Source organism: Schistocerca serialis, chromosome 11, assembly GCF_023864345.2.
Source record: "Schistocerca serialis cubense isolate TAMUIC-IGC-003099 chromosome 11, iqSchSeri2.2, whole genome shotgun sequence".
NCBI lineage: Eukaryota > Metazoa > Arthropoda > Insecta > Orthoptera > Acrididae > Schistocerca > Schistocerca serialis.
The window spans coordinates 107,455,662-107,481,484 of NC_064648.1; positions in this window are offsets into that span (position 1 = coordinate 107,455,662).

Sequence of the window (25,823 nt, forward strand, 5' to 3'; positions counted from 1 at the left end):
GTCTGACCATCTGCATCCGTTCATGTCCATTGTGCATTCCGACGGATTTGGGCAACTCCAGCTGGACAATGCGACACCCTATACGTCCACAGTTGCTACAGAGTGCCTCCACGAACACTCATCTGAGTTTAAACGCCTCCGCTGGCCCCAAACTCTCAGATATGAACATTATTGGGCATTTGTGGTGTGCTGTTCAGAAGAGATCTCCAGCCCCTCGTACTCTTATGGATTTATGGACACCCCTGCAGGATTCATGGTGTCATTTCCCCCAGAACTAATTCAGACATTAGTCGCGTTGCGGCACTTCTGCGAGCTCGCCAGAGGGAAACCAGAGCTCGCACGGAAATATATAGGTGTTTGTTTCTTCCATGCCCTATACAAGATTGGAATAACAGACAATTGTGAATGGGGTTCGATGAACCCTCTGACAGGCACTTAAATGTTATTTGCAGTCCATCCATGCAGATGCAGATCTAGACTTCTGCTGCAGAAGCTGGAGACCTGGTCAAGACGACTTGACTGCGGGCATGGAGCAAAATCAGAAGGACTGCCAGGACTGAGCACACGCAGAAATAACAGTGGTGGTTGAGGAATTCAAACGGGAGTGTTTAGAGGGACGAAGTTGTTTCCGTGAAATTCCATTCGGTAAATTTACAGAAACGGAATTCGAGGCACGGTGTGCTACATTTATCTTGAAACTATTACACGTCTCGAGCAGGACCATCGACGACGAAGTAAGAGAGATTAATGTGGGTACAATGGTATCTAATCAGTCACACACAGCCGGTAAATATGGCAAAGAAATATCGTTGTTGCCAAGTGTCATTGACCATGCTTAATTATTTATCGATTGTTTTCTTAATGGTTCCCCTAAAACATGAGAGTGAAAAGTGAGGTTGTATGTCACTTCCAGGGGAACTGATGAACCTCAGAACAACTTGTGCCACTTATCACAGAATGGGACTGAAAGGGCGGTGTTCTTGTGGAACATCGTCTCCTACTCACCCAGCAGAGGCAGGACAACACTCTGGACACCTGCAGAGTTCAGTAATTTCTCAGACACAGGAGGATTGTTTCATGTTAAAGTTCCCCAAGCCATGCGACTGAGAGTGTATCTGATTCGTCACTTCCGAGGGAACTGTGGTACGTATTGGAGAGTGACCCTGTAGTAAAAGTGAATAAATGTCTTGTGCTGTTGAAAGGTCACGCGCAAAGCAGCACAGTACTACAGCCTGGAGGAATCCAGCACAGTTTAGTTTCCCCTCACAGAACAGCATGGGTTATTTTAAGTTGCAGTTGGCCACAAAGGATATTTAGAAACTGACCATTTAACCAGTAACACAGGATATGAGGAATGTGTGTCTTCAGGAAGTTAGTCAGTAAGCGCTGTCCTGCTGGAACAACACACCCAAGAAAGTTAGCAAAAGGCTTGTTGTATCTTGCGAATTCTGTGATTCCCGACCAAACACCACTGGTTATTTTGGCTTATGATTCTGTCAGCATGAAACGCAAATATATCAGTATGTCTGGGTCAGGTGAACTCCTTGCTGAACGTATCTGTGTAACACAATAACTGAGTAGGTGGGTGTCGTCCCGTTCAAAGATTAAATCAGCTGGTTTTGTAGGAATGGAGTTGGAACAGGTCTGGTGTATCCTGCTCTCTTCAGGGTGTCCTGAACAAGCTTCATGGGTTACCTGTGGCTGCAACTGAACACGACATGCTACCTGGATTAGCTCTTAGATGTCACAATCAGGTTTGCTGAGATACTTCAGCACGACTGGACCTATGAGTGAGGCACACTGTCGTGCTGGTAGATTCCAGTGTGGCAGGGTCAGTACAGGCTAACGCTTATGTTCTCCACAGTTCAGCGTCTCCTTAACAAACACCAGCCTTCGTTTCACCTTACGTTTACGCACATCAGGATATATTACACTGGTATTGCATGTCTTCAGGGTGCGACATAATGAGCATTACGTCGGCTGTATCACTGCAACAGAGTATGGGAGATGAGGTAAAGCAGGGCAGGCTGGATGCTCCTACTAACTTCCGTTTTACCTCAACAACCACGATATGTGACTGTCGATTACAGATACACTCAGTAAGGTTCCTGCCGTCTCATCCACAATCAGTATGTATACATTTTATGTTAAGAGGTGCTGACTATTTGATTCCAAAGACTGATCTTTTATCTCTGTGCCATAAAATCTTAGGAATTTGTGGGAGGGAGAATCAGTTTCACGTAGTATGTTAGTAAAAGCGCGTTGTCTTGCTGAAAGTAAACGTGTTGCAGAATCTTCATCAGAACCGACAGCACGTATACAGCACACTACTGTGTCAATTCAGCATTAGCCTGGTGCAAGTTCAGGTTGTGATTTCGCACAGCACGGTACTCAGTCTTGGTCGGGTATGTCACCGCCAGCCGAAGTAATGAACACTTGTGAGAGCAGAGCTTGGAAAGCAGTGAGTATAGTCGCGGTGTCTTGCTGGAAGCACACGTTCCAGCGACGTAGTGGAGGAGCAAACAGAATAGGCTTTGCTTCATCCTACACCATAAGGATCCTTCAACAGACGATAAGGCTTGTTTTGGGTTAGTTTGCTTGTGGTGTCCCCTCTATGTTTTGTACATTGTCCAGGAAACTGAATAACCAGCGGAAGGTTGGAGCTGTGTGACATGTTCAGTGAGTGATCGAGCGTTGTGCTGCTGGAAGAACACGTGCCACTTGTGACGCAGCACCACAGTATGTAACACAATAATACAGCATTACAAGTGAAATACCTAATTTTGTTCTTTCTTGCCAATGTGATTTTTTTTGTTATATATAATCAGTAGCATCTGAAGTTATATACACGTGCGTGTTCTATAAATTTTTGCATTTTTCGCCATTTGGGTACTGCACGGATATGGTGGGTCGACTGTTTTTTGATATAATAGAATGAATTTGTAATGCATATCACTTAATTTTCATGGTTTCAGAGTGTATATTACAATAACAAACATCGTAACAGCTTTTCTTAACGTTTTGGTTTGACGATTTGTGCCGAAATTGCCGAAGATGAATAATTTCGCGAGTTTTATTACAACCTGTAAACTTCACACTTGGCTCCAGCACCACAGTTCTGCACAGTGGATGTCAGCAGAAATTAATATCCCAGGGGATTATAACAGACGTGCATCTGCTCCTGGAGGCGAGTACTGGCTGTAATTATTCCATGGCAGCGAAATTTGGTAGATATGCTAATGCATTAATGCGGAAACCACTCTTTTCATGCAAGATGGGACAACAACTCAAGTCGTTTAACCCATGAAAGATCTGCTTAACGCTGCCTCCGGAATTCCGATTTTGCCCACCCGGTGCAAATCAGCTTTACATTGTTTGTATGAGGCTAACATATCAGCGTAAGAGTGGAAATGTCAAACCACTGTCATCTCTATTAACATTTTATTTTCAACGTGTTGACGTGTTTAGCAGCTATTCGGTGCATCTGCTGTAATAATCATGTCGTTATCAGACATTCATTGTGCTGCTGGCCCCAAAGGAAATAAAATATAAACTTCTATACTTCTTTCTAGCATTCACAGCACCCGAGCTGCACCTGATGGCCAAAACTGGAACTACTTTTTTTTGCCATCGTAAATCATTTCTGCGTTAAGGCATTAGAATGTCTACCTACTTTCGTGGCCATATGGTAATCATGGCCCACACTGGACCTCTACGAGTAGTTGCACTGTAATTATAACCACGCTTTACGCTCGTACAGACTATCAGACCAACTGTGTGTCTGGACTGAAGAGATTCTAGCAAATAGAACACAACATGACACTAAACCCAGAGAAATCGTTTGACATTAAAGTAATTTCGAGTATGGTCCAAATGAGTGCTAAATAACTTATTTTTATCACATAAATGACCTAGTAGATAACGTCAGAATTTTCACGAGATTTCCAAGGATGATGCTGTTGTATACAGAGAAGTCGTGAATTCAAACAATTACTGCGAAATGCTGGAAGACCTGGAGAGGATCGACGCCTGTTGCAGGGAGTGGCAGCTGACGCTCAACATAAACGAATGTAGTGTACTGGCAATACGTAAACAGAAAGACTCTTTATCGTATGACGACATCACCGCAAAACAATCACCGGGAGCAGTTATTTCCGTAATATATTTAGGAGCTATGTTTATGGAGTGATTTGAAGTCGAACAGCACACAAAGCAGTTTTCGGGTGAGGGAGACGCCAGAGTGTGACTCGCTGGAAGCCAACGTACTGTTTCCTCCTACATACATCTCGCGAAAAGACTACGAAGAAAAAATTAGAGAGATCTTAGCACAGAAGGAGGGTAACTAGTGGTCGCTCTTCCTGCGAATCATACGCGGCTGGAACAGAAATGGGGGAGGTGACAGCGTTGCGCAAAGTACCCTCCGCCACACAGTGCAAGCCGGCTTCTGCAGTATAGATGTAGATGTAGTTGTAGATGTCACCGCATGTCGCTAGCCTTACTTATTTTTCCTGAATCCGCAAATCAATTTTATCTAAGACTTAAGGTGTAATTACTACTTTAAAATACACCATGGCCAGTTTCTTGATAGTTAAATAAATAACGCGATAACTCGCGCTATTACCTTAAGGGGCTCCGGAACGCCCTATACTTGCAATGTTAAAATGACGCTTATAAATTACATCTTTCCTCACAAAGTATTTGAGGTAGGAAGTTGAACTTTTTACAGATTACTTATTGGAATATGGGCTACAACTTAACACAGGGATTTTACAAAATTTTCGTTCAGTTATTAAAGATGATTTTTTTGCAATTTTTTATTTATATATTCAAAAATATACAGTTTTTTGGAAAAAGGCTGTGTTAAATTATGCAGAAGGTACTGTGTAACATTTACGGAAAGTTTGAAACAAATATGTGTGGAAGATTCTTAGAAAACATGTAATTAGTATGAGAAAATAAAAGTTTTGGGGATCGAGCGACAAAGATTGGATTAACTTTTTAGTGCATTCCAAGTCCATAGGATGGATTATCTTCATCCTCTGCAAACTCCTCCTCCAGCTTCCTCTTGTTCCTCCTCCTGTTTACTCTTGCTTGTATTTCTAGACTCTTTACAGCCCTGTCTGCAGCCCGAAGGCGTTCCTTGTCTAAAGCAAGCATCGCTCGTACCATGTTAGAACCTATCTTCATTCCCATATTTCTAAATACCTTGCACCTTACAATGTTGCCATCATTGAAAGTCGCCACAGCATCATACACACCAAAGTGAAGTGTTTCTATTCCAACAAATACAGTCTTGGGGATTCTCGACCATATAACACTATTTACACTTTCATTGGGGTTTTGAGTTTTTCCGTGAATACACTTTTTCAACAGTTCAGGTGCTGCTAAGTCTCTGAAAATAGGTTTTATCACCTCCATTATTGCATGAGGCAGACTATGCTTATGAGTGTACACTTCACCAGTTAGCAATCCTTTGTTATATTTACACCAACTGTCTTCCTCTTTGGGACACAAGCTATGTTGGGGATTTTCATCGGTTGAAGAAGTATGAAAAAAAAGAGCCCAAACAGCCTTCTTCATTTCGTCGACACTTTGTGTATTTTGCCTAATAGCCATTCCATAATAGTTCTGTATTTTGTCAATTACACTGTCAGTTAACCTTCCCTTCCCATCCAACCCTTTACCCTCATTGAGTTTTTGTTTTTTGTACGAAGCTTTCAGTCGCCGAAGTCTTGTTCCCATTCGCCTCTGTACGTGGCCAGTACACTCAAATTTCTGCACTACAACATCATCACCATAGGGCTTCAGTCCTTGAACATGTTTGAAACTTTTAGAATCACCGTCACCAAGGTAATTAACATATCGCACTTTATCACACGCCTCAGAACGCTGGAATATACTGGCAACACCAGCCACTTCCATTCCTCCACTACTGCCACTATAGTTAGCTTTGCAATTATTTTCATGTGTACCTTTATATTTTTGTGGACATCTACAATACTTTGATATTACTGTTACATCTAAAACTTTCCCTGTATACATACTGGTGGCAGATACTACACCATGAAGAGATGTGTGTCCCCGTTTATGCCAGGTACCATCGAACGCTGCAGTCAAATCTCTGTTACCATTATTTTCCATTACTGCCTCTTCCACAGCGTTCTTCATAGATTCTATACAGACATCTTCTACTTTAGATCCTATTAATTTATTATAGGTCGTAAACTAGGTTGGGGGATTTGGAAGATTCATGATGCCACAGAAAATTGCACCTGCAGTAGCACCCTTACCAACTGAACGCAAGGAATAATGTTGTGTTCGTAGATTTTGCTACCATTTTCTTCAGTTGCAGTTACTGCAACACTGTTCCAAAAGGTGTATGTATGAACACTTATCACATTTCAGTTGTATTTCACTAGCAAGTCCTACGTGCTTTATTATGGAGAGTTCCAGACCAACTTCACTACAATGAATACATCTTACACAGTTTGAAAAAATTCCTTTGAGAACCGACATATCAAATATTTCATTCACATCCGATTCGCCCATAAAACATTCATAGTTTTCACTCATTGAACCAAGCTTCTTCTGTGAAGTATTTTCTTTCCCACTTTGACTGCTATGGGCAGGTGTACTTGAGAGGTTAGGTTCACTCACTTGGTAATCGTCTTTATTGTTTACAGTAATAACACATACCTTTGGCTTTCCAACATTTCTCCTTTTCTTAAAAGCCTTCAGAGGATTTCTAATAACTTTACTTTTACTCATTATTATACTTCAACAAAACAGAGACTCAAGAAACAGAATTAATTACGAATATTTTCGAGATAACGACAGAGTAAATAAACATGAAACAATCGACAATCACACCAGCGATATATATTGAACCATCACAGGTTAGCCACAACACATACTTTATCTCACATCACTAAAATGTACCTGATGAACACGGACGTTAATAATAACACCATTTGACAGCAGTTTGACAGCGCCACAGTGGGTCACGCCCATGTAGAACACATTTAAAAAAAAATTAAAAATAGTTGTAGTCTTCGGAATTGAATAAATTATATATCTATTAAAAGGTAATAGTCTGCAGATTCAGAAAACGCAAAAAAGTAAAAATTGAACTTTTCATGATTTTGAGCCTTTCCGGAGCCCCTTAATCTCTGGGATCCGCCTCTGAGCTGTATTTTCCTCTTAGCTGTAGCAGTGTTTACCCAGGGTATCTCGTTAGGTAAGTAGCAGAGGCGCTGCCATTCGTTGTGCTGTACACTTCCGAGGCAGTAGTTGCACTTCTGTCCCTTTGTACTTGTGTGGGAACGTTCAGCGCTTACGGAGCAGGGAGAAAACAAATGTAATAGCTAAGTACTCATCAAATGGTGAGATCATTTTAGAAATAATCGATCTTAAATTGTCGACCGACATGCAAGTGCGGTTGACATACGGTTCCTCGCAGCAAATAAAGCAGCAATGAAGGCACTGAGTGGCAGAGAGTGGCTTTGCACTAAAAAGCGCTGATCTGTTCTCACCTGCCGGAAAGTTTACGGCAGAATCTCTGGACACACAAAAGATATTCTGCCTGCTCATCCCCTCTGGCGAGAGCGACTCACGTCTTTTTGAGCAAATGCGTGATAAAACCCTCAGTGAGTTAGACTGCAAAATGAAGCGAAAGGAAAGAAGAAAGCGTAATGTCTCTGTGAAGGAACAGACGGTTAGCCCGCGCAGCTACACTCGTCAGATCCGCTTCGCTAAGGCAGCCCAGCTGAGCTGACCTCGCCGGTAAACATTCTGAAAGTTTCGTACCTGCCCAGTGAGACTGCTAATTCTGATGACGTCTCTCGCCGTCGGTGTGGCTACCGGGCTGTAAACATACAAACAGTCGCTTCTGATGGGACTGTGGGCAGCTGCTACTGTTAACCGAAAAATCGGGATGCCATTGCTGTATGCCTATTGTAATTAACCACTGCGAACGTTCGAGTAATACACACCTGATATCAATGAACGTAATTGACTCGTACAGAGGGAAGTCCACGCTCCTGACCCAACACAGAGACCTCCGCCTCGTCGTGTCTGAGGGCCGACTGACTCACTTGGCGCTCCCCGTAACCTGCGATGTACAATTGTACGACTCGGTGTTTCTCGTATATTCTCGCGAGAGCCTGTCCCCGCCAACTGTGTAGCGATACCTGAAGCTTCCCGTACTGGAATAAGGCCACAGTTACGGCCAATGCCTAAGGGACTTTCCCTGACAATATCTGTAACGAAAGGAAACTACTCCTATTGTGATTAAGCGAAAGTGTGTTTACGGCCGACTGGCGCGCCTCCTCCACTTACTTCCCGACCTGTGTGTCTGGCTGCAGGCAGGCCGGCCTCCCACGCAGCGGGCCACGGGCCCCACCCCCGCATTGGGCGACTCGCGCCGCGGGAACACACTCCACCACAGCCTGAAACCTCCCTAAGTCTGGAAACTCTACAAGCCCCAGAAAAGAGCTGGTTGTGCAGATTACAAATGAATGTAACAATCGTCCACCGTTTCTGCCTCGTATGAGACCATTTTATCTGCATTTTCAGTTTTTATCGTATGATAAACTTTAAGTTGTTCAGATAGCAAGCGTATATCTGAAAGCATTACGCGGGGACTGCTAAGGTTCACTTTGACTTCTGAACCTCCGAGAGTAAGTTTATGGGCATTCCTACAGCAGGCAGGAGTGATTGGAAACATCGCCAGTAATATACTGGCGGAAAAAAATAGCAGCGCAAAAAATATAATTAGTCTGAAGTAATGAAATTGCGGGAGTACATCTCTCTAGATGAAACACCTTAAAGGCTCTGAGCACTATGGGACTTAACATCTATGGTCATCAGTCCCCTAGAACTTAGAAATACTTAAACCTAACTAACCTAAGGACATCACACAACACCCAGCCATCACGAGGCAGAGAAAATCCCTGACCCCGCCGGGAATCGAACCCGGGTACCCGGGCGTGGGAAGCGGAAACACCTTAAAGCTTCGAAGGGAATTATGCAATTCAGAGGCCGCCGCCTCACGTCGAGTTAAGGTAACCGTAAACAAGCCGAGGTAAGGCATCCTCCAGGTGTGTTAATGTAAATGGACGTAAAAGCAACATTTGCATTTCCTGCTTCACTCCTACCAATAACCCATTTTGTTTTCCGTGTTTGCTGTTAACTAAGGGTAAAGGCACAAGCTGTACATGCGTTGGCATGTCAGATCTAACGTCATTCGACGCCCCACATTTTGCCTACCGTGCTAACACAACACTGGCTGCAGATGCCAACAGGGGGCGGGACTGGAGCTATCAAATGATGTCGACAGCACGAGGCTACGGAGCGTGGCTGAACTGCTTAGTTGACGAGTAAGTCACGGTAGTGCTACAGTGCTAGTGCTGTTGATACAAAGCAGAGCAATGGCAACGATAAACAAAGCAAACATTGCGTTATATCTCCAGTAACAGTAGCCGAAGTTGAGATTCCGTCAGAAAGAAACCCAAGAAATTTCGCTGAGTGAGAAAGAAGTGGCCAATGAAGGATTAGCCTTTGTGTAAATGAGGCAGTGGAATGGGTGGTGTCGTGCGAACAATGTACAAAAGGCGTATAGTGGTGATGACACGTGCACGGCAATAGAAAGAACGTGGTACTGAGACAGGTGTGGGGCACTGCATCGCCACTGTCGGACAGGGAGCCCCAGTTTCCGTTTCCAGTGAAACGTACTGAAGGACAGTCGCTGTCCTAGGAGTTGGTACTAAACGTAGTTTTGTATTTGGAAAATCATCCGTGGTATAGGAAAACAACAATTACGAATATACACTACTGGCCATTAAAATTGCTACACCAAGAAGAAATGCAGATGATAAACGGGTATTCATTGGACAAATATGTTATTCTCCAACTGACAGTGATTACATTTTCACGGAATTTCTGTGCATAGATCCTGAGAAATGAGTACCCAGAACAACCACCTCTGGCCGTAATAACGGTCTTGATACGCCTGGGCATTGAGTCAAACAGAGAGTAGAGGGCATGTACAGGTACAGCTGCCCATGCAGCTTCAACACGATACCACAGTTCATCAAGAGTAGTGACTGGCGTTTTGTGACGAGCCAGTTGCTCGGCCACCATTGACCAGACGTTTTCAATTGGTGAGAGATCAGGAGAATGTGCTGGCCAGGGCAGCAGTCGAACATTTTTTTGTATCCAGAAAGGCCCATATGGGACAAGCAACATACGGTCGTGCATTATCCTGCTGAAATGTAGAGTTTCGCAGACATCGAATGAAGGGTAGAGCCACTGGTCGTAACACATCTGAAATGTTACGTCCACTGTTCAAAGTGCCGTCAATGGGAACAAGAAGTGACAGAGACGTGTAACCAATGGCAGCCCATACCATCACGCCAGGTGATACGCCAGTATGGTGATGACGAACACACATTTCCAGTGTGCGTTCAGTGCGATGTCGCCAAACACGTATGCGACCATCATGATGCTGTAAACCGAACCTGGATTCATCCGAAAAAATGACGTTTTGCCATTCGTGCACCCAGGTTCGTCGTCGAGTACACCATCGCAGGTGCTCCTGTCTGTGACGCAGCGTCAAGGGTAACCGCAGCCATGCTCTCCGAGCTGATAGTCCATGCTGCTGCAAACGTCGTCGATCTGTTCGTGCATATGGTTGTTGTATTGCAAACGTCCCCACCTGTTGACTCAGGGATCGAGACGTGGCTGCACGATCCGTTACAGCCATGCCTGTCATATCGACTGCTAGTGATTCGAGGCCGTTGGGATCCAGCACGGCGTTCCGTATAACCCTCCGGAACCCACTGATTCCATATTCTGCTGACAGTCATTGGATCTCTACCAACGCGAGCAACAATGTCGCGATACGATAAACCGCAATTGCGATAGGCTACAATCCGACCTTTATCAAAGTTGGAAACGTGATGGTACGCATTTCTCCTCCTTACACGAGGCATCATAACAACGTTTCAACAGGCAACGCCGGTCAACTGCTGTTTGTGTATGAAAATCGGTTGGAATCTTTCCTCATGTCAGCACGTTGTAGGTGTCGCCACCGGCGCCAACCTTGTGTGAATGCTCTGAAAAGCTAATCATTTGCATATCACAGCATCTTCTTCCTGTCGGTTAAATTTCGCGTCTGTAGCACGTCATATTCGTGGTGTAGCAATTTTAATGGCCAGTAGTGTATTTTGAAGAATTTGGCAGAAATATGATCGTTAGTGCATAAGAAGAACTACGGTTATTGAACGGATAAGACGCACTTGTCACAAAACCATGTTTTCGCGTTTCAAGGATGCTCGATACAATTTACGGGATGTAGATGCTGGTGACCTACTACGTTATCCACATCAAACTGCGCGCGACATACATATAGTGATTTCAAGAGAAGCAGAGGATGCTTGCTTAACGTCAAACTGTGCTACAGAATTGTAGGACAATGAAATTTCAAACGAAGCTTGACGATGCACAGCATACTACGAAATAGGCCCAGAAATTTGTAGGGGAGGTATTCAAACTTATCCTATCGCTGAGTAAGGAATTTGTTTTCAACTGCCACCAATCTGCATTTGAAGAGGAAACACATATGAAAGGGACCCTGGAAATTAAAGGTATCAAGAGAATTCGATCAAGATCATGGAATATCAATTCGTATACAATTAACTGACTCTTTAACCAGATGGTAAATATGGTGGAACGCTATTCATGGCTCTGCAAGAACTAAGAGGTGCTTTGCGCCCCTTGATTCTTTCTCATGTGAGTGATTTTGGCAAGGGCAGTAGGGGATATTTACATCAAAGCAAGCAAGAGTGGGAGAACGTGCGTTAGATAACTGCAACTATGGTGTGAACACTATATTTGGCTAATAGCTCGTCAAAATAAGTTGCTTTTGTTTCATTCGTAGTCTGCGTATAAAAGTCACACTCCTAAAGAACAAACTATCGCTCCTGGAAAGTGTGTGACATTGCAGTTCATACCACGTGGAACAACCAGATGAATTGAAGCTCCACATGTTTGTCTTTTCTGTGCGTACAAAACATATTATTGTACTATCTGCATCAACGCCTTAAAGCACAGCCAGTTTCACGATAAGCTCCACGACAGGCTGTTTCGCATTCGGTTGCACGCCATCACCTTCCATCAATTCTCGTCACCCTGTTACTCCAATGTGATTTCTGTATGCATTCTTCAAGAGTGGATACCTTGCACGCTTCGTAGCTGCCAAGGAGCTCGTCCTTGATCTCGATGTTGCGAACCTTTGTGATCATTGAGACGCGCCATTTTTATTCGGTTTCCATGGTCCTAGTTAATGGTTTGTTTCTAACATTTCTTGGATGTCGACGATGTCCATTTTGTGAGGTGTAATACATGCACCCCATAGAAGGTTGATCTCTGCGCATCCCAGACTCTCGTTTTCTGTGGACATGGTGCGTCATCACCAATTAATATTTTTCTGGTCATAATTTTCACTTTCGAATAAGCCTTACTAAAGACTGTTCCTGCGACGTCTCACTTAACAGTTTCCTTATAAGTCATCTAACAGAGAAAGTTAAGAAGTGTGGGGAATCTATTGGGCATTGCTTTTTTAGCTTTGTCAATCCTTGGAAAAACAGAAATTATGCAACATCTTAGCTTTCAGGCAAAACACAGGAAGACAGAACGGCGATATAAGACAAACTCGCTATGTTCTTTCCAAGATAAAGTTCTGCAGTGACTCTGAACTTGCGCTACGTGTACATGCTGAAACAGTAGAATCTAACAGACCTAGAATACTTAGGGAACGGGTAAATTTCACTTCCGCGTCAGCTGCGGATGTGAAAGAGCACGTGAACAATTCTGCTGTCTTTTAGGTGCACCCAGTGGTATACAGAAGAATTTATTGGACTGTACGTTACATGTGTGTCAGGACAAAGATAATGCAGAACTAGCGAAGACAGCTTTTGTGTCTCTGTTAGCAGATGAAACATCTGATGTAGCTTCTAAATTTCATTTACTGGTGGTATTTCGTTTTCTGTTATCTGCTGAAGAGCCGATTGAAAGATTTTGCATGTTTTCAAATCAATCGCTTATCAGTGCTACCTCCTTGGCTGATTCAATTAAAAATGTACTCGCCCATGTTGTCCAAGAAATGAAAGAAGACGTAATATCTCAAATTTATAATCATGCGTGACCATCATACAGAAATCCAATCAACTATAATATAAGGGCATAATTTCGTGTATTACGTACATTGTTATGAACACTCAATGAACTTAATTTTTGTCCAAGCGACAAGTCGAAACAAACAAATGAAACCGTTTTTCGGAACTACTGCAGATGTAGCAATACTTTTCCGTCATTCACCTCGAAAAGTGGCTGCTCCAGATGCGGTTGTGAAACAAAGAATCCCACATGGATCAGCCATTACATGGAACTTTAAATCGTGAAAAGTGCTCACAGTTAATGAGAATAGAGAGGACACTCCAGAAAGTCTTAAACACATTGAAGATACCAGCAGCCAGACAACAAATGTAAATCAAACATGTGGTCTAAGGATAAAACTCTATCACACAAAAATTTCCTTTCGGTTAGGGATATCTTATAAAAATAACTAGCTGACAAACCCAGCAATGTACAGGTATTCATTTGGCAATTTTCTATGAGAAATGAGAACAAAAATTGAACTGTGTTTTTCTGTAATATCGGAAAAATTCCATTTATATGTATTCATGAAAACACTTAAAATTACGAAACGAAATATGCATAATTTCGAGAAGTGTAAGGACAGCTTATTTTCATGTCTAGACCGTGATTCTGTAAACGTCTGCATAGACTCTTCACAGCCCTACAGGTGGCTAATGTTTTCGCCTACAGCCGTTTGCGCTTCGCAGCTGAAAGCTGATGAAAGCTCTGCCAGGTATCGGGGATTTCTCTTAAGTGGACTCGACTCTGTGTGTGTCTCAGCTCTAACGAATAAATGTATTAAAAATTCATACATGACGCGACATTTCTTCACACAGCTCATCACTCATGACGCCACGTCTCCTGGTCCTTGCGTCATGCAATGACACGACTTTGCAGGGACTTTCCCTGGTGTACGACGGTACTGTGTGCAGAATGTGCTGCGAACAGAGGTGGTAGGGAACAAGCAGTAAATTTAGACGTCATGCACTATGAGGCAATTTGTCGTGCATCTCACTTTTTATGACGTTATGTGGCCTGAACTATGAGAGGTGAGTAGTTATTACCCCCACAGCAATTCATTACTGGCAGTAAGGGATGTGTGTAGCAAGTTTGGTTGAAATCGGTTCAGGAGGGGATGTGGTACATCTGCAAACCACACACACACACACACACACACACACACACACACACACACACACACACACACATCCATTTTTATAATATGTATGTATGCCCTACGTGAACATCTAGTACAGCCAATTTTAAAAATATACCACTGGTCGCGTCTCAATAAAGCAAGCAGCAGCATCATTCCGAAACGAAATTTTTAAAATTAGAGACAATGTTAATGATATCACAGAAGAAACAGAGGTTTGAATTCTGCAGCCACTTGTTGCCCTCTAATTTAGTCAAACACCGCTTCTTTCTTTCATTGAAAAATTAGTGTCCTGAAAATGTTCTATCTGCTCTTACGCAGTCCTATCAATTTTTTAAGTAAAGCTGAGTTAAAAACAGAGCTACAGACCATTTATTCTCGAAATAGGTTTCAAGAAAAAAAACCGCAGGAGCCCTTACAAAGTTTGTCATTGAAAATAACCTGCAAGAACCTTTTGGCGACGTCAGCAATCTGCTGAAATCAGCGGCTGCTGTCCCATGAGAAGCTGTGAAGCAGAGACGTGTTTCCGCACGTTGTCGCGGATAAAACAGTTTCTTAGAAGTACCAGAGATGAAGACAGGCTGTCTCATCTTGCCATCCTATCTATTGGAAAGAAAACGATTCACAGGTTTCCAAATTTCAACGACAGAGTCATAGATCCATCACGAAAAAGGAAAGGAGGATGGTCTTTTGCTATACGTCTACAGGCGATTCAACCCTACGAACGTTGTCAGGCTCATTGTAAGGTAATTTTAGAACTACAAAAATATTTCACTTAGTTTAGGAAATTAAACTGTTCGGAAAGGTAAGTTCACAGTGCAGTAAAGGAAGTGAACTCCGTCCCAGCCACTTCAGGCATCAGCCCGCATCTCGTGGTCGTGCGGTAGCGTTCTCGTTTCCCACGCTCGGGTTCCCGGGTTCGATTCCCGGCGGGGTCAGGGATTTTCTCTGCCTCGTGATGGCTGGGTGTTGTGTGATGTCCTTAGGTTAGTTAGGTTTAAGTAGTTCTAAGTTCTAGGGGACTGATGACCATAGATGTTTAGTCCCGTAGTGCTCAGAGCCATTTGAACCATTTGAACCACTTCAGGCATCAGCCACCGATGTCTGTGCTGTGCCGCTAAGGATACGTCCTCTGCACCGCGATGACACAACGGCGAATGTTAATTTCTGAAGCGCAGAATGCAGCCCACCATTTTCTCTTGTCACTCGGAACTTTCCACTCTTCATTGCGCTTAGCAACGATCGAAATTTTGTTCTTAGTTTGTAGTTCATTCTCTTTGTTATCGATGTATCGCTGTACGTTAAGTAGATAAGAGCCGTTTGACATCACTATATTCATTGTGAATTGTTTTTTATTGTAATATCAATGTCCACGATTATGTAGAATACAGAACTACGGAAAATACGTAAAGGGTGCTGTTATGACGAGGTACGTCAGAAAGTCTGCACGAAGGTGCTTAGGTTTTAAAGAATCTACTCGTATTTCGCAGCATCTTACTTCCATCTATTCTCACACCTATGAAAAACATTTTGGGCTCAGTTCGGAAATATAGATGCTCAATTTACGGTCTTTCCAAATCGTACTTTATGATATTTTTCAACTTGCAAATGGGTGTTACAAAGTACATTGACCGAAAAGGGTGGAATGAAGTGCAGTTTGTCCCCAAGGCAGTCCTTCACTGTCAGGGAGAAAACGTATAACCTTTGATAAAAGCATATGTAAGCCAAGGCGCCTGTGCGTGAGTGAAAACAGCACTGTGCATAACGTTCTGTCAGTCTGTACTGCACGAAAAAGCACTTACCTTCATCAAGACAGTAGTTCCATCGCACGAAATCTTCAACGTGCCTGATTTCAAAGATTCTGCCAGAGTCAGTAACATTGTTGAGGCGCCAGCAGACGCAATCCAGCACCGAGTAGGTCCCGTTTGCTGCAAGCAGAGCTGCCACTGTGGCAATTACGCCCGCCGGCTGCATTGTCCGCTGTCGACACTGGGGAGCAAACAGAAGCAGTGCGCGCCGCAGGGAGCGCGTGCTCAATATGACGGCGCGCGCAGCGGAAGTCTGCCGCAGGACGGCCAAACCACGGGAAGCGTGGCGTGACGCCTCTCATCCGGATGACCGCCGTATTCCTGTCTGCCTGGTGAGAGTTCGCGAAAGTCGTCGAGTAAAACAAACGTGGTATCTGCCCTTCCCCAAGGAAATGTTGTAGTCATTGTGCTGTTCCTAATCTATAAAAACGATTTAGGAGGCAATCTGAGCAGCCATTGTTTGCAGATGATGCTGTCTTTTAGCATCTAGTAAAGTCATCAGAAGATCAAAGCAATAGCAAAATGATTTATAGAGTGTACCGGTGCAGTGCATATAGTGGCACTTGATTCTAAATAATGAAAAGTGTTACGTCATCCACAGGAGAACTAGAAGGAACCCGTTAAATTTCTTTTACTCGATGAGTCACACAAATCGAAAGGGTGCCGTTTAAGCTAAATGCCAAGGTATTACAATTAGGACCAACTTAAATAGGAACGATCAAATAGAAAATCTTCTAGGGAAGACGAGCCAAAGACTGTGTTTTGTTTGCACAACACCTAGACGATGCGGCAAGCCCAGTAAAGAGACTGTCACTTGGGGATGCTTGAAGAACCTTCCGCCACACACAGCCAGGTGGCATGCTGAGTACTGGTACATATGCATCTACATACATATTCTATAAGTCACAATATGGTGCATGGCGGAAGTTGCCTTGCACCACCGCCAGTCATTTCCTTTCGTATAACGCTCGTATATACAGCGACTATATATATGCCTGCACAGACACCCTATTTCCTCTATCTTAGTGCTCCTTATAGCAAATGGACTTTGACGCCATTGAAATCGTGCTGCAGTCAGCTTCGAATGTCGGTTCTCTAAATTTGCTCAATAGTGTTCCTCCAAAATAACATCGTCTTCCCTGCAGGGGTTCCTATTTGGGCTCCCAAACCACCTTCATAACACTAGCATGGAGTTCGAACCTAGAGGTAACAAATCTGGCTGCACAGTTCTCGATTGCTTCGACGTCTTGCTTCAATATGGCCTTGTGTAGATCCAAAACACCCAAACAGTACTCAGCAATGGGTTGTACTAGTGTCCTATGTCTTTTACACATTCACCGTACTTTCCTATAATTCCCCCAATCGAAGTCGAGCATTCACCTTCTGTGCTGTACCCTTACATGCTCATTCCATTCCATATCGCTTTGCAACGACACAGCTAGACATCTAATCGACGTGACTGTCAAGTAGCGCACGGCTACTGCTGTATTCGAATGTTTCTACATTTAGACCTAACTACCATTCATCTTACCAACAAATTTTGCTTATGTCAACTTGCACTCTCCTACAGTAATTCAACAATTACATCTCCCTGTACACCACAGCATCATCAGCTCATCCCGTCTGTCAGATTATGTTCTGGGGCTCTCAAGGCGATATGTCTGTCACTCATGAACACTCACTGTCGAGTGCAATGTAAGGGGTTTTGTTATTAAGAAATTTTACAACCACTCACATATCTAGAAACCTATTCTGTATGCTTGTTCGTTCGTTAACAGACTGCAGTGAGGGACCATACCACGGGATCACTGTGGCCTGCGAGCAAATCGTTGCCTCACGATCTGTCAATAATTTTTTTTTGTTTTTTTTTTTGTTTTTTTTTTTTTGTTTTACAGCAGACACAGCTTCCATCCGCTCACCCCTCCCTCCCCACTCCAATTATCCCTCCATTCCCCTCCCAACACTGCTTTTCAGGTCAGTACAGAGTAGTGAAAAGAACATCGTAAAGTGTTGTCACCAGGGATGGGCCAAAAAACAGATATATTGGATTCTACCTACGTGTTTTTACACCAGGCCAGTGAACTCCAGCTGAAATGCAGGAGCAAGCCACGGCCTACCTTCCAGATTTATCAGACCTGCAGTCTTTCTACTTTTAGACATCAGAGCTTCCTCAAGGCGGCAAGTCTCAGTTAAGTGTACTGCTTATCACCAAGACATATAGTTTTACTGTTAGTCTACTCAAATGCGTGAATGTAGGTCGAGAACGCGACAGTGAGTTTGGGATGGCTACAGACAGACAGACGTGCTGTGTAGCGTGATGGAGTATACAGAGAAGTAGATGACAACATATTAAGTTGCAATTCAATCACCAACCAACATTAAAATGTATGGGAGGAGGGTTTCAACAGTGCATATGTACAGGGAAGCTATGACTGAATCAACTTCAGGGGATATGCACATTTAAATAAAACATTCGAGTGTGGAGAATTTGGATGATTTATACTGCATCTTAGCGACTGCTACAGACAGACAGACGTGCTGGTATCTGAGTTTAAGAGGAGCAGTGTATGAATGCATGTATTGTCACTGTGCCAGGAGAGTCTATTAGTATGAGGTCCGTTCGAGCAGAATTTAGGTATGGTATGTATGTCTACTCATATATGTGTTGAGGCACTTGTTGGACAGAGTACTATACAAGCTGAATATAAGGTTCATATGAAGCAACGTCTCGAAAAACATTGCTATACACAATGAGTATGGTTCAAAAGGCTCTAAGCACTATGGGACTTCTAAGGTCATCAGTCCCCTAGAACACAGACCTACTTAAACCTAACCAACCTAAGGACATCACACACATCCATGCCCGAGGCAGGATTCGAACCTCCGACCGTAGCGGTCGCGCGGTTCCAGACTGTACGCCTAGAGCCGCTTGGCCACCCAGGCCGGCCACAATAAGTATAAAGCGTACATATGTAAATAAAGAAAATACAAAATAAATTGTTCTTCCTGCCTCACTGCGTACCAATCCCCACCAGTGTACTGCACACAAACGTGCGATGAGCCAGTGCTTACTCGGGAGTCTCCAGCACTGGGCGCGAGACGCCTCTGTGGCGCACGTGTCGGCCGGGCAGTGCTGTGGCGAGCTGCCGCCGCGGGCCCCACGTGGCCACTGGCTGGGTGGGGAGCCGCCAGCCCGCCTCCAGAGGAGACCTGCAGAGGCGGGGCCGCAGCCAGCAGCCAGCTCCCCACCCAGCCAGCCAGCCACGGCCTCCACAGCAGTGCTGGCGCCGCAGCTGGTGGTGCACGCATGAGGGCAGCTAGAGGGCTGGCACACCACAGCGTGTGGCCCGCGGCAGCCAGCACTTTGATGTTAATGCTGAATTATATATAGTTACTCTAACTCAGGGGTAATGTTTTGCGAAGCTGCTGTGACTGTACATAATATTATTAATTGCTATTTCTTTACCTTGAAGTTTGCTACTGAACACACTTTATACTGATAAGTAGTGTCTATTCTAGAAGAAAATACATGTGTAATGCAGTACACTGTAAATAACAAGCCATATGTTACAGTACTGATTTAAGGAAATCCCCCTTCTTCATCATTTACATCTGGCTAGTCCTTTGTATTGATTAGGTTCTTTTCTATGAAATAATAATGATATAACTAAACAATAACTAATGGTTTTTTAGTTAAGACTCCTTTTTTGTAAAAAAACTGATCGATGTGTATTTTCTATTATGCACATTTCTTATATCACTTAATCACATACAATACTTCACATTTAATTCCATATACACTTTTAAACTAATAACCAATTTTTTGGTCCATTTAAATGTCTACCATACATGCATTTAATTCCACGTACAACTTAAAAACTAATAATAAGGACTTTGTTTTCCCAGTCAACCATTTTTTCTTTTCTGCTTCGTTTCTGTGTGTAAAAATGATATTGGTGCATTAGCACCAGTAGGTGAAAAAAGGCAGTGATAAGCACATGCACACATATATAGACTAATACCGTGTAGGGCCCCCGCAAACATGCAGAAGTGCCGCAACACGATGTGGCACGCACTCGACTAATGTCTGGAGTACTGCTGGAGGGAACTGACGCCATGAATCCTGCAGGACTGTCCATAAATGCGTAAGAGTAGGAGGGGGTGGAGATCTCTTCTGACCATCACGTTGCAGGGCGTCCCAGATATGCTCAATAATGTTGACATCTGAGGGTTCGGTGTCCTTTAATGTTCACATCTGGGGTGTTCGGTGTCTGGCGGAAGTTCTTGAGTTCAGACGAATGTTCCAGGAGCCACTCTGTAACAATCCCGGACGTGTGGAGCGTGGCACCGTCCTGCTGGAATTGCCCAATTCCGTCGGACTGCACAATGGGCATGAATGGATGCAGGTGGTCAGACAGGATGCTTACGTAAGTGTTACCCATCAGAGCTGTATTTAGACGTATCAGAGGTCCCATGTCACTCAAACTGCACGTGTCCCACTCCACTGCAGAGCCTCCAGCACCTTAAACCGTCTCCTGCTGATTTGCAGAGTCCATGGATTCATAAGGCTGTCTCCATACCCTTAAATAGTCTTGTTTGAGGCAAAGCCCGAGGTTCTCAGGGCCAACCAGAAGAAGTTACATAACTTTTGGCCCCAAAGGTAGCTCCATGTTAATGTCTCGTTTGTAATCTGTGTCTAGAAATAGGCCAAGGAAAATCGCGGTGTAGCAGTTTCTTTAGCTCTTCAGTGTATAATGTAACAATTCAGAAATGTAATAGGGATGATAAAGAAATACATGAGGTTTCAATGTATCGATATGCTGATTTTGAACGACAGGAAGGACCTGAACTTGAAGGGGGATGTTCAAGCAGTATACGCCAACATAATATGAAGAAACGATCACCATAATAAAATATGGGAAACCAGAGCTCGCACGGAAATATATAGGTGTTTGTTTCTTCCATGCCCTATACAAGACTGGAATAACAGTGAATGGGGTTCGATGAACCATCTGACAGGCACTTAAATGTTATTTGCAGTCCATCCATGCAGATGCAGATCTAGACTTCTGCTGCAGAGGCTGGAGACCTGGTCAAGACGACTTGACTGCGGGCATGGAGCAAAATCAGAAGGACTGAGCACACGCGGAAGTAACAGCGATGGTTGAGGAATTAAAACGGGAGTGTTTAGAGGGACGAAGTTGTTTCCGTGTAATTCCATTCGGTAAATTTACAGAAACGGAATTCGAGGCACAGTGTGCTACATTTATGTTGAAACTATTGCATGTCTCAAGCAGGACCATCGACGACGAAGTAAGAGAGATTAATGTGCGTACAATGGTATCTAATCAGTCACATACAGCCGGTAAAGATGGCAAGGAAATATCGTTGTTGCCAAGTGTCATTGACCATGCTTTATTATTCATTGTTCAATCATCAGGGATTGTTTCCTTAATGGTTCCCCTAAAACTTGAGAGTGAAAAGTGAGGTTGTATGTCACTTCCAGGGGAACTGATTAACCTCAGAACAACTTGTGCCGCTTATAACAGAATGGGACTGAAAGGGCGGTGTTCTTGTGGAACATCGTCTCCTACTCACCCAGCAGAGGCAGGACAACACTCTGGACACCTCCAGAGTTCAGTAACTCCTCAGACACAGGAGGATCGTTTCATGTTAAAGTTCCCCAAGCCATGCGACTGAGAGTGTATCTGACTCGTCACTTCCGAGGGAACTGTGGTACGTATTGGAGAGTGACCCTGTGGTAAAAGTGAATAAATGTCTTGTGCTGTTGAAAGGTCACGCGCAAAGCAGCACAGTACTACAGCCTGGAGGAATCCAGCACAGTTTAGTTTTCCCTCACAGAACAGCATGGGATATTTAAAGTAGCAGTTGGCCACAAAGGATATTTAGAAACTGACCCTTTAACCAGTAACACAGGATATGAGGAACGTGTGTCTTCATGAAGTTAGTCAGTAAGCGCTGTCTTGCTGGATCAACACATCCCAGTAAAGTTGAGCAAAAGGCAGCAGACCAGGCTTGTTGTACTTTGCGAATTCTGTGATTCCCGACCAAACACCACTGGTTATTTTGGCTTATGATTCTGTCAGCATGAAACGCCAATATATCAGTATGTCTGGGTCAGGTGAACTCCTTGCTGAACGTATCTGTGTAACACAATAACTGTGTAGATGGGTGTCGTCCCGTTCAAAGATTAAATCAGCTGGTTTTGTAGGAATGGAGTCGGGACAGGTCTGGTGTATCCTGCTCTCTTCTGGGTGCCCTGAACAAGCCTCATGGGTTACCTGTGGCTACAACTGAACAAGACACGCTACCTGAATTAGCTCTTAGATGTCACAACCAGGTTGGTTGAGCTACTTCAGCACGACTGGACCTATGAGTGAGGCGCATTGTCGTGCTGGTAGATACCAGTGTGGCAGGGTCTGTACAGGCTAACGCTTATGTTCTCCACAGTTCAGCGCCTCCTTAACAAACACCAGCCTTCGTTTGACCTTACGTTTACGCACAGCAGGATATATTAAACTGGCATTGCATGTCTTCAGGGTGGGGCACAATGAGCATTACGTCGGCTGTATCACTGCAACAGAGTATGGGAGATGAGGTAAAGCTGATAATGTACCAACGGCAGCAGAGCAGGCTGGATGCTCCTACTGACTTCCGTTTTACCTCAACAACCACGATATGTGACTGTCGGTTACAGATATACTCAGTAAGGTTCCTGCCGTCTCATCCACAATCAGTACGTATACATATTATGTTAGGAGGTGCTGACTATTTGATTCCAAAGACTGATCTTTTATCTCTGTGCCATAAAATCTTCGGAATTTGTGGGAGGGAGAATCAGTTTCACGCAGTATGTTAGTAAAAGCGCGTTGTCTTGCTGAAAGTAAACGTGTTGCAGAATCTTCAGCGGAATCGACAGGATGTATACAGCACACTACCGTATCACTTCAACATTAGCCTGGTGCAATTTTAGGTTGTGATTTCGCACAGCACGGTACTCAGTCTTGGTTGGGTATGTCACCGCCAGCCGAAGTAATGAACACTTGTGAGAGCAGAGGTGGAAAGCAGTGAGTACAGTCGCGATGTCTTGCTGGAAGCACACGATCCAGCGACGACGTAGTGGATGAGGAAGCTGAATGGGCTTTGTTTCATCCTGCACCATAAGGATCCCTCAACAGACGATAAGGCTTGTTTTGGGTTACGTTTGCTTGTGGTGTCCCCTCTATGTTTTGTACATTGTCCAGGAAACTGAATAACCAGCGGAAGGTTGGAGCTGTGTGATGTGTTCAGTGAGTGATCGAGCGTTGTGCTGCTGGAAGAACACGTGCCACTTGTGACGCAACACCACAGTATGTAACACAATAATACTGCATTACAAGTGAAATACTTAATTTTGTTCTTTCTTGCCAATGTGATTTTTTATTTCTATGTTATATATAATCAGTACCATATGAAGTTACAAACACGTGCGTGTTCTATAAATGTTTGCAGTTTTCGCCATTTGGGTACCGCACGGATATGGTGGGTCGACTATTTTTTGATATAATAGAATGAATTTGTAATGCATATCACTTAGTTTTTATGGTTTCAGAGTATATATTACAATAACAAACATCGTAACAGCTTTTCTTAACGTTTTGGTTTGACGATTTGTGCCCAAATTGCCGAAAAGGAATAATTTCGCGAGTTTTATTACAACCTGTAAACTTCACACTTGGCTCCAGCACCACAGTTCTGCACAGTGGGTGTCAGTAGAAATTAATATCCCAGGGGATTATAATTGACGTGCATCTGCTCATGGAGGCGAGTACTGGCTGTAATTATGCCATGGCAGCGAAATTTGGTAGATATGCTAATCCATTAATGCGGAAACCACTCTTTTCATGCAAGATGGGACAACAACTCAAGTTGTTGAACCCATGAAAGATCTGCTTAACCGCTGTCTCCGGAATTCCGATTTTGCCCACCCGGTGCAAATCAGCTTTACATTGTTTGTATGAGGCTAATATATCAGCGTAAGAGTGGCAATGTCAAACCACTGTCATCTCTATTAACATTTTATTTTCAACGTGTTGACATCATTTATTACCTTATTAAAACAGTTGCTGTTAAAACAGTTCACTAACGACGCAATATGGACGTCACGTCAATCTAGACGTACTTGAAAATGCGACAGAGCCGAAACAGTCTATCGTAAATAAAGATTACTGATTTTTAGCAGCTATTCGGTGCATCTGCTCTAATAATCATGTCGTTATCAGACATTCGTTATGCTGCTGGCCCTAAAGAAAATAAAAGAAAAACTTCTATACTTCTTTCTAGCATTCACAGCACCAGAGCTGCACCTGATGGCCAAAACTGGAACTACTTTTTTTTGCCAGCGTAAATCATTTCTGCGTTAAGGCATTAAAATGTCTAACAACTTTCGTGACCATACGGTAATTACATCCCACACTGGACCTCTACGAGTAATTGCACTGTAGTTATAACCACGCTTTACGTTCGTACAGACTATCAGACCAACTGTGTGTCTGGAATGAAGAGTTTCTAGCAAACATAATACAACATGACAAAAACTCTAAACGCAGAGAAATCATCAGACGTTAAAGTAATTTCGAGTATGGTCGAAAAGAGTGCTAAATAACTTATTTTTTATCACATAAATGACCTAGTAGATAACGTCAGAATTTCCATGACATTTCCAAGGATGATGCTGTTGTATACAGAGAAGTCGCTAATCAAACAATTACTGCGAAATGCTGGAAGACCTGGAGAGGATCGACGCCTGGTGCAGGGAGTGGCAGCTGACGCTCAACATAAACGAATGTAGTGTACTGGCAATACGTAAACAGAAAGACTCTTTATCGTATGACGACATGAGCGCGAAACAATAACCGGAAGCAGTTATTTCCGTAATATATCTAGGAGCTATGTTTATGGAGTGATTTGAAGTGGAACAGCACACAAAATAGTTTTCGGGTGAGGGAGACGCCAGAGTGAGACTGGCTGGAAGCCAACGTACTGTTTCCTCCTACATACATCTCGTGAAAAGACCACGAAGATAAAAGTAGAGAGATCTTAGCACAGAAGGAGGGTAACTAGTGGTCGCTCTTCCTGCGAACCATACACGGCTGGAACAGAAAAGGGGGAAGTGACAGCTTTGCCCAAAGTACCCTCCGCCACACACCGCAAGCCGGCTTCTGCAGTATAGATGTACATGTAGTTGTAGATGTCACCACATGTCGCTAACCTTACTAATTTTTCCTGAATATGCAAATCAATTATATCTAAGACTTAAGGTCTAATTAGTACTTTAAAATACACCATGCCCAGTTTCTTGATAGTTAAATAAATAAGGCGATAACTTGCGCTATTACCTTAACTATTCCTTGTCTTTCCCACAACAAATTTATATCGATTACATCCCCCAGGTTGCAGTTCTAAAGGTCGTACCCTACTACTGTCTCTAGCCCCCTCCACAGCCCTGGATGTATTACTTGCCATTAGCATCACACCGTATCTGTGCTCACCTTTAATGTGCCACAGAAGCCTGCACTTTTAATAATGATAATTATAATAAAATACACTACCTGACAAAAAAACATTAAATGTCGAGAAGGGGAGGAGAAAACGAATTGAAA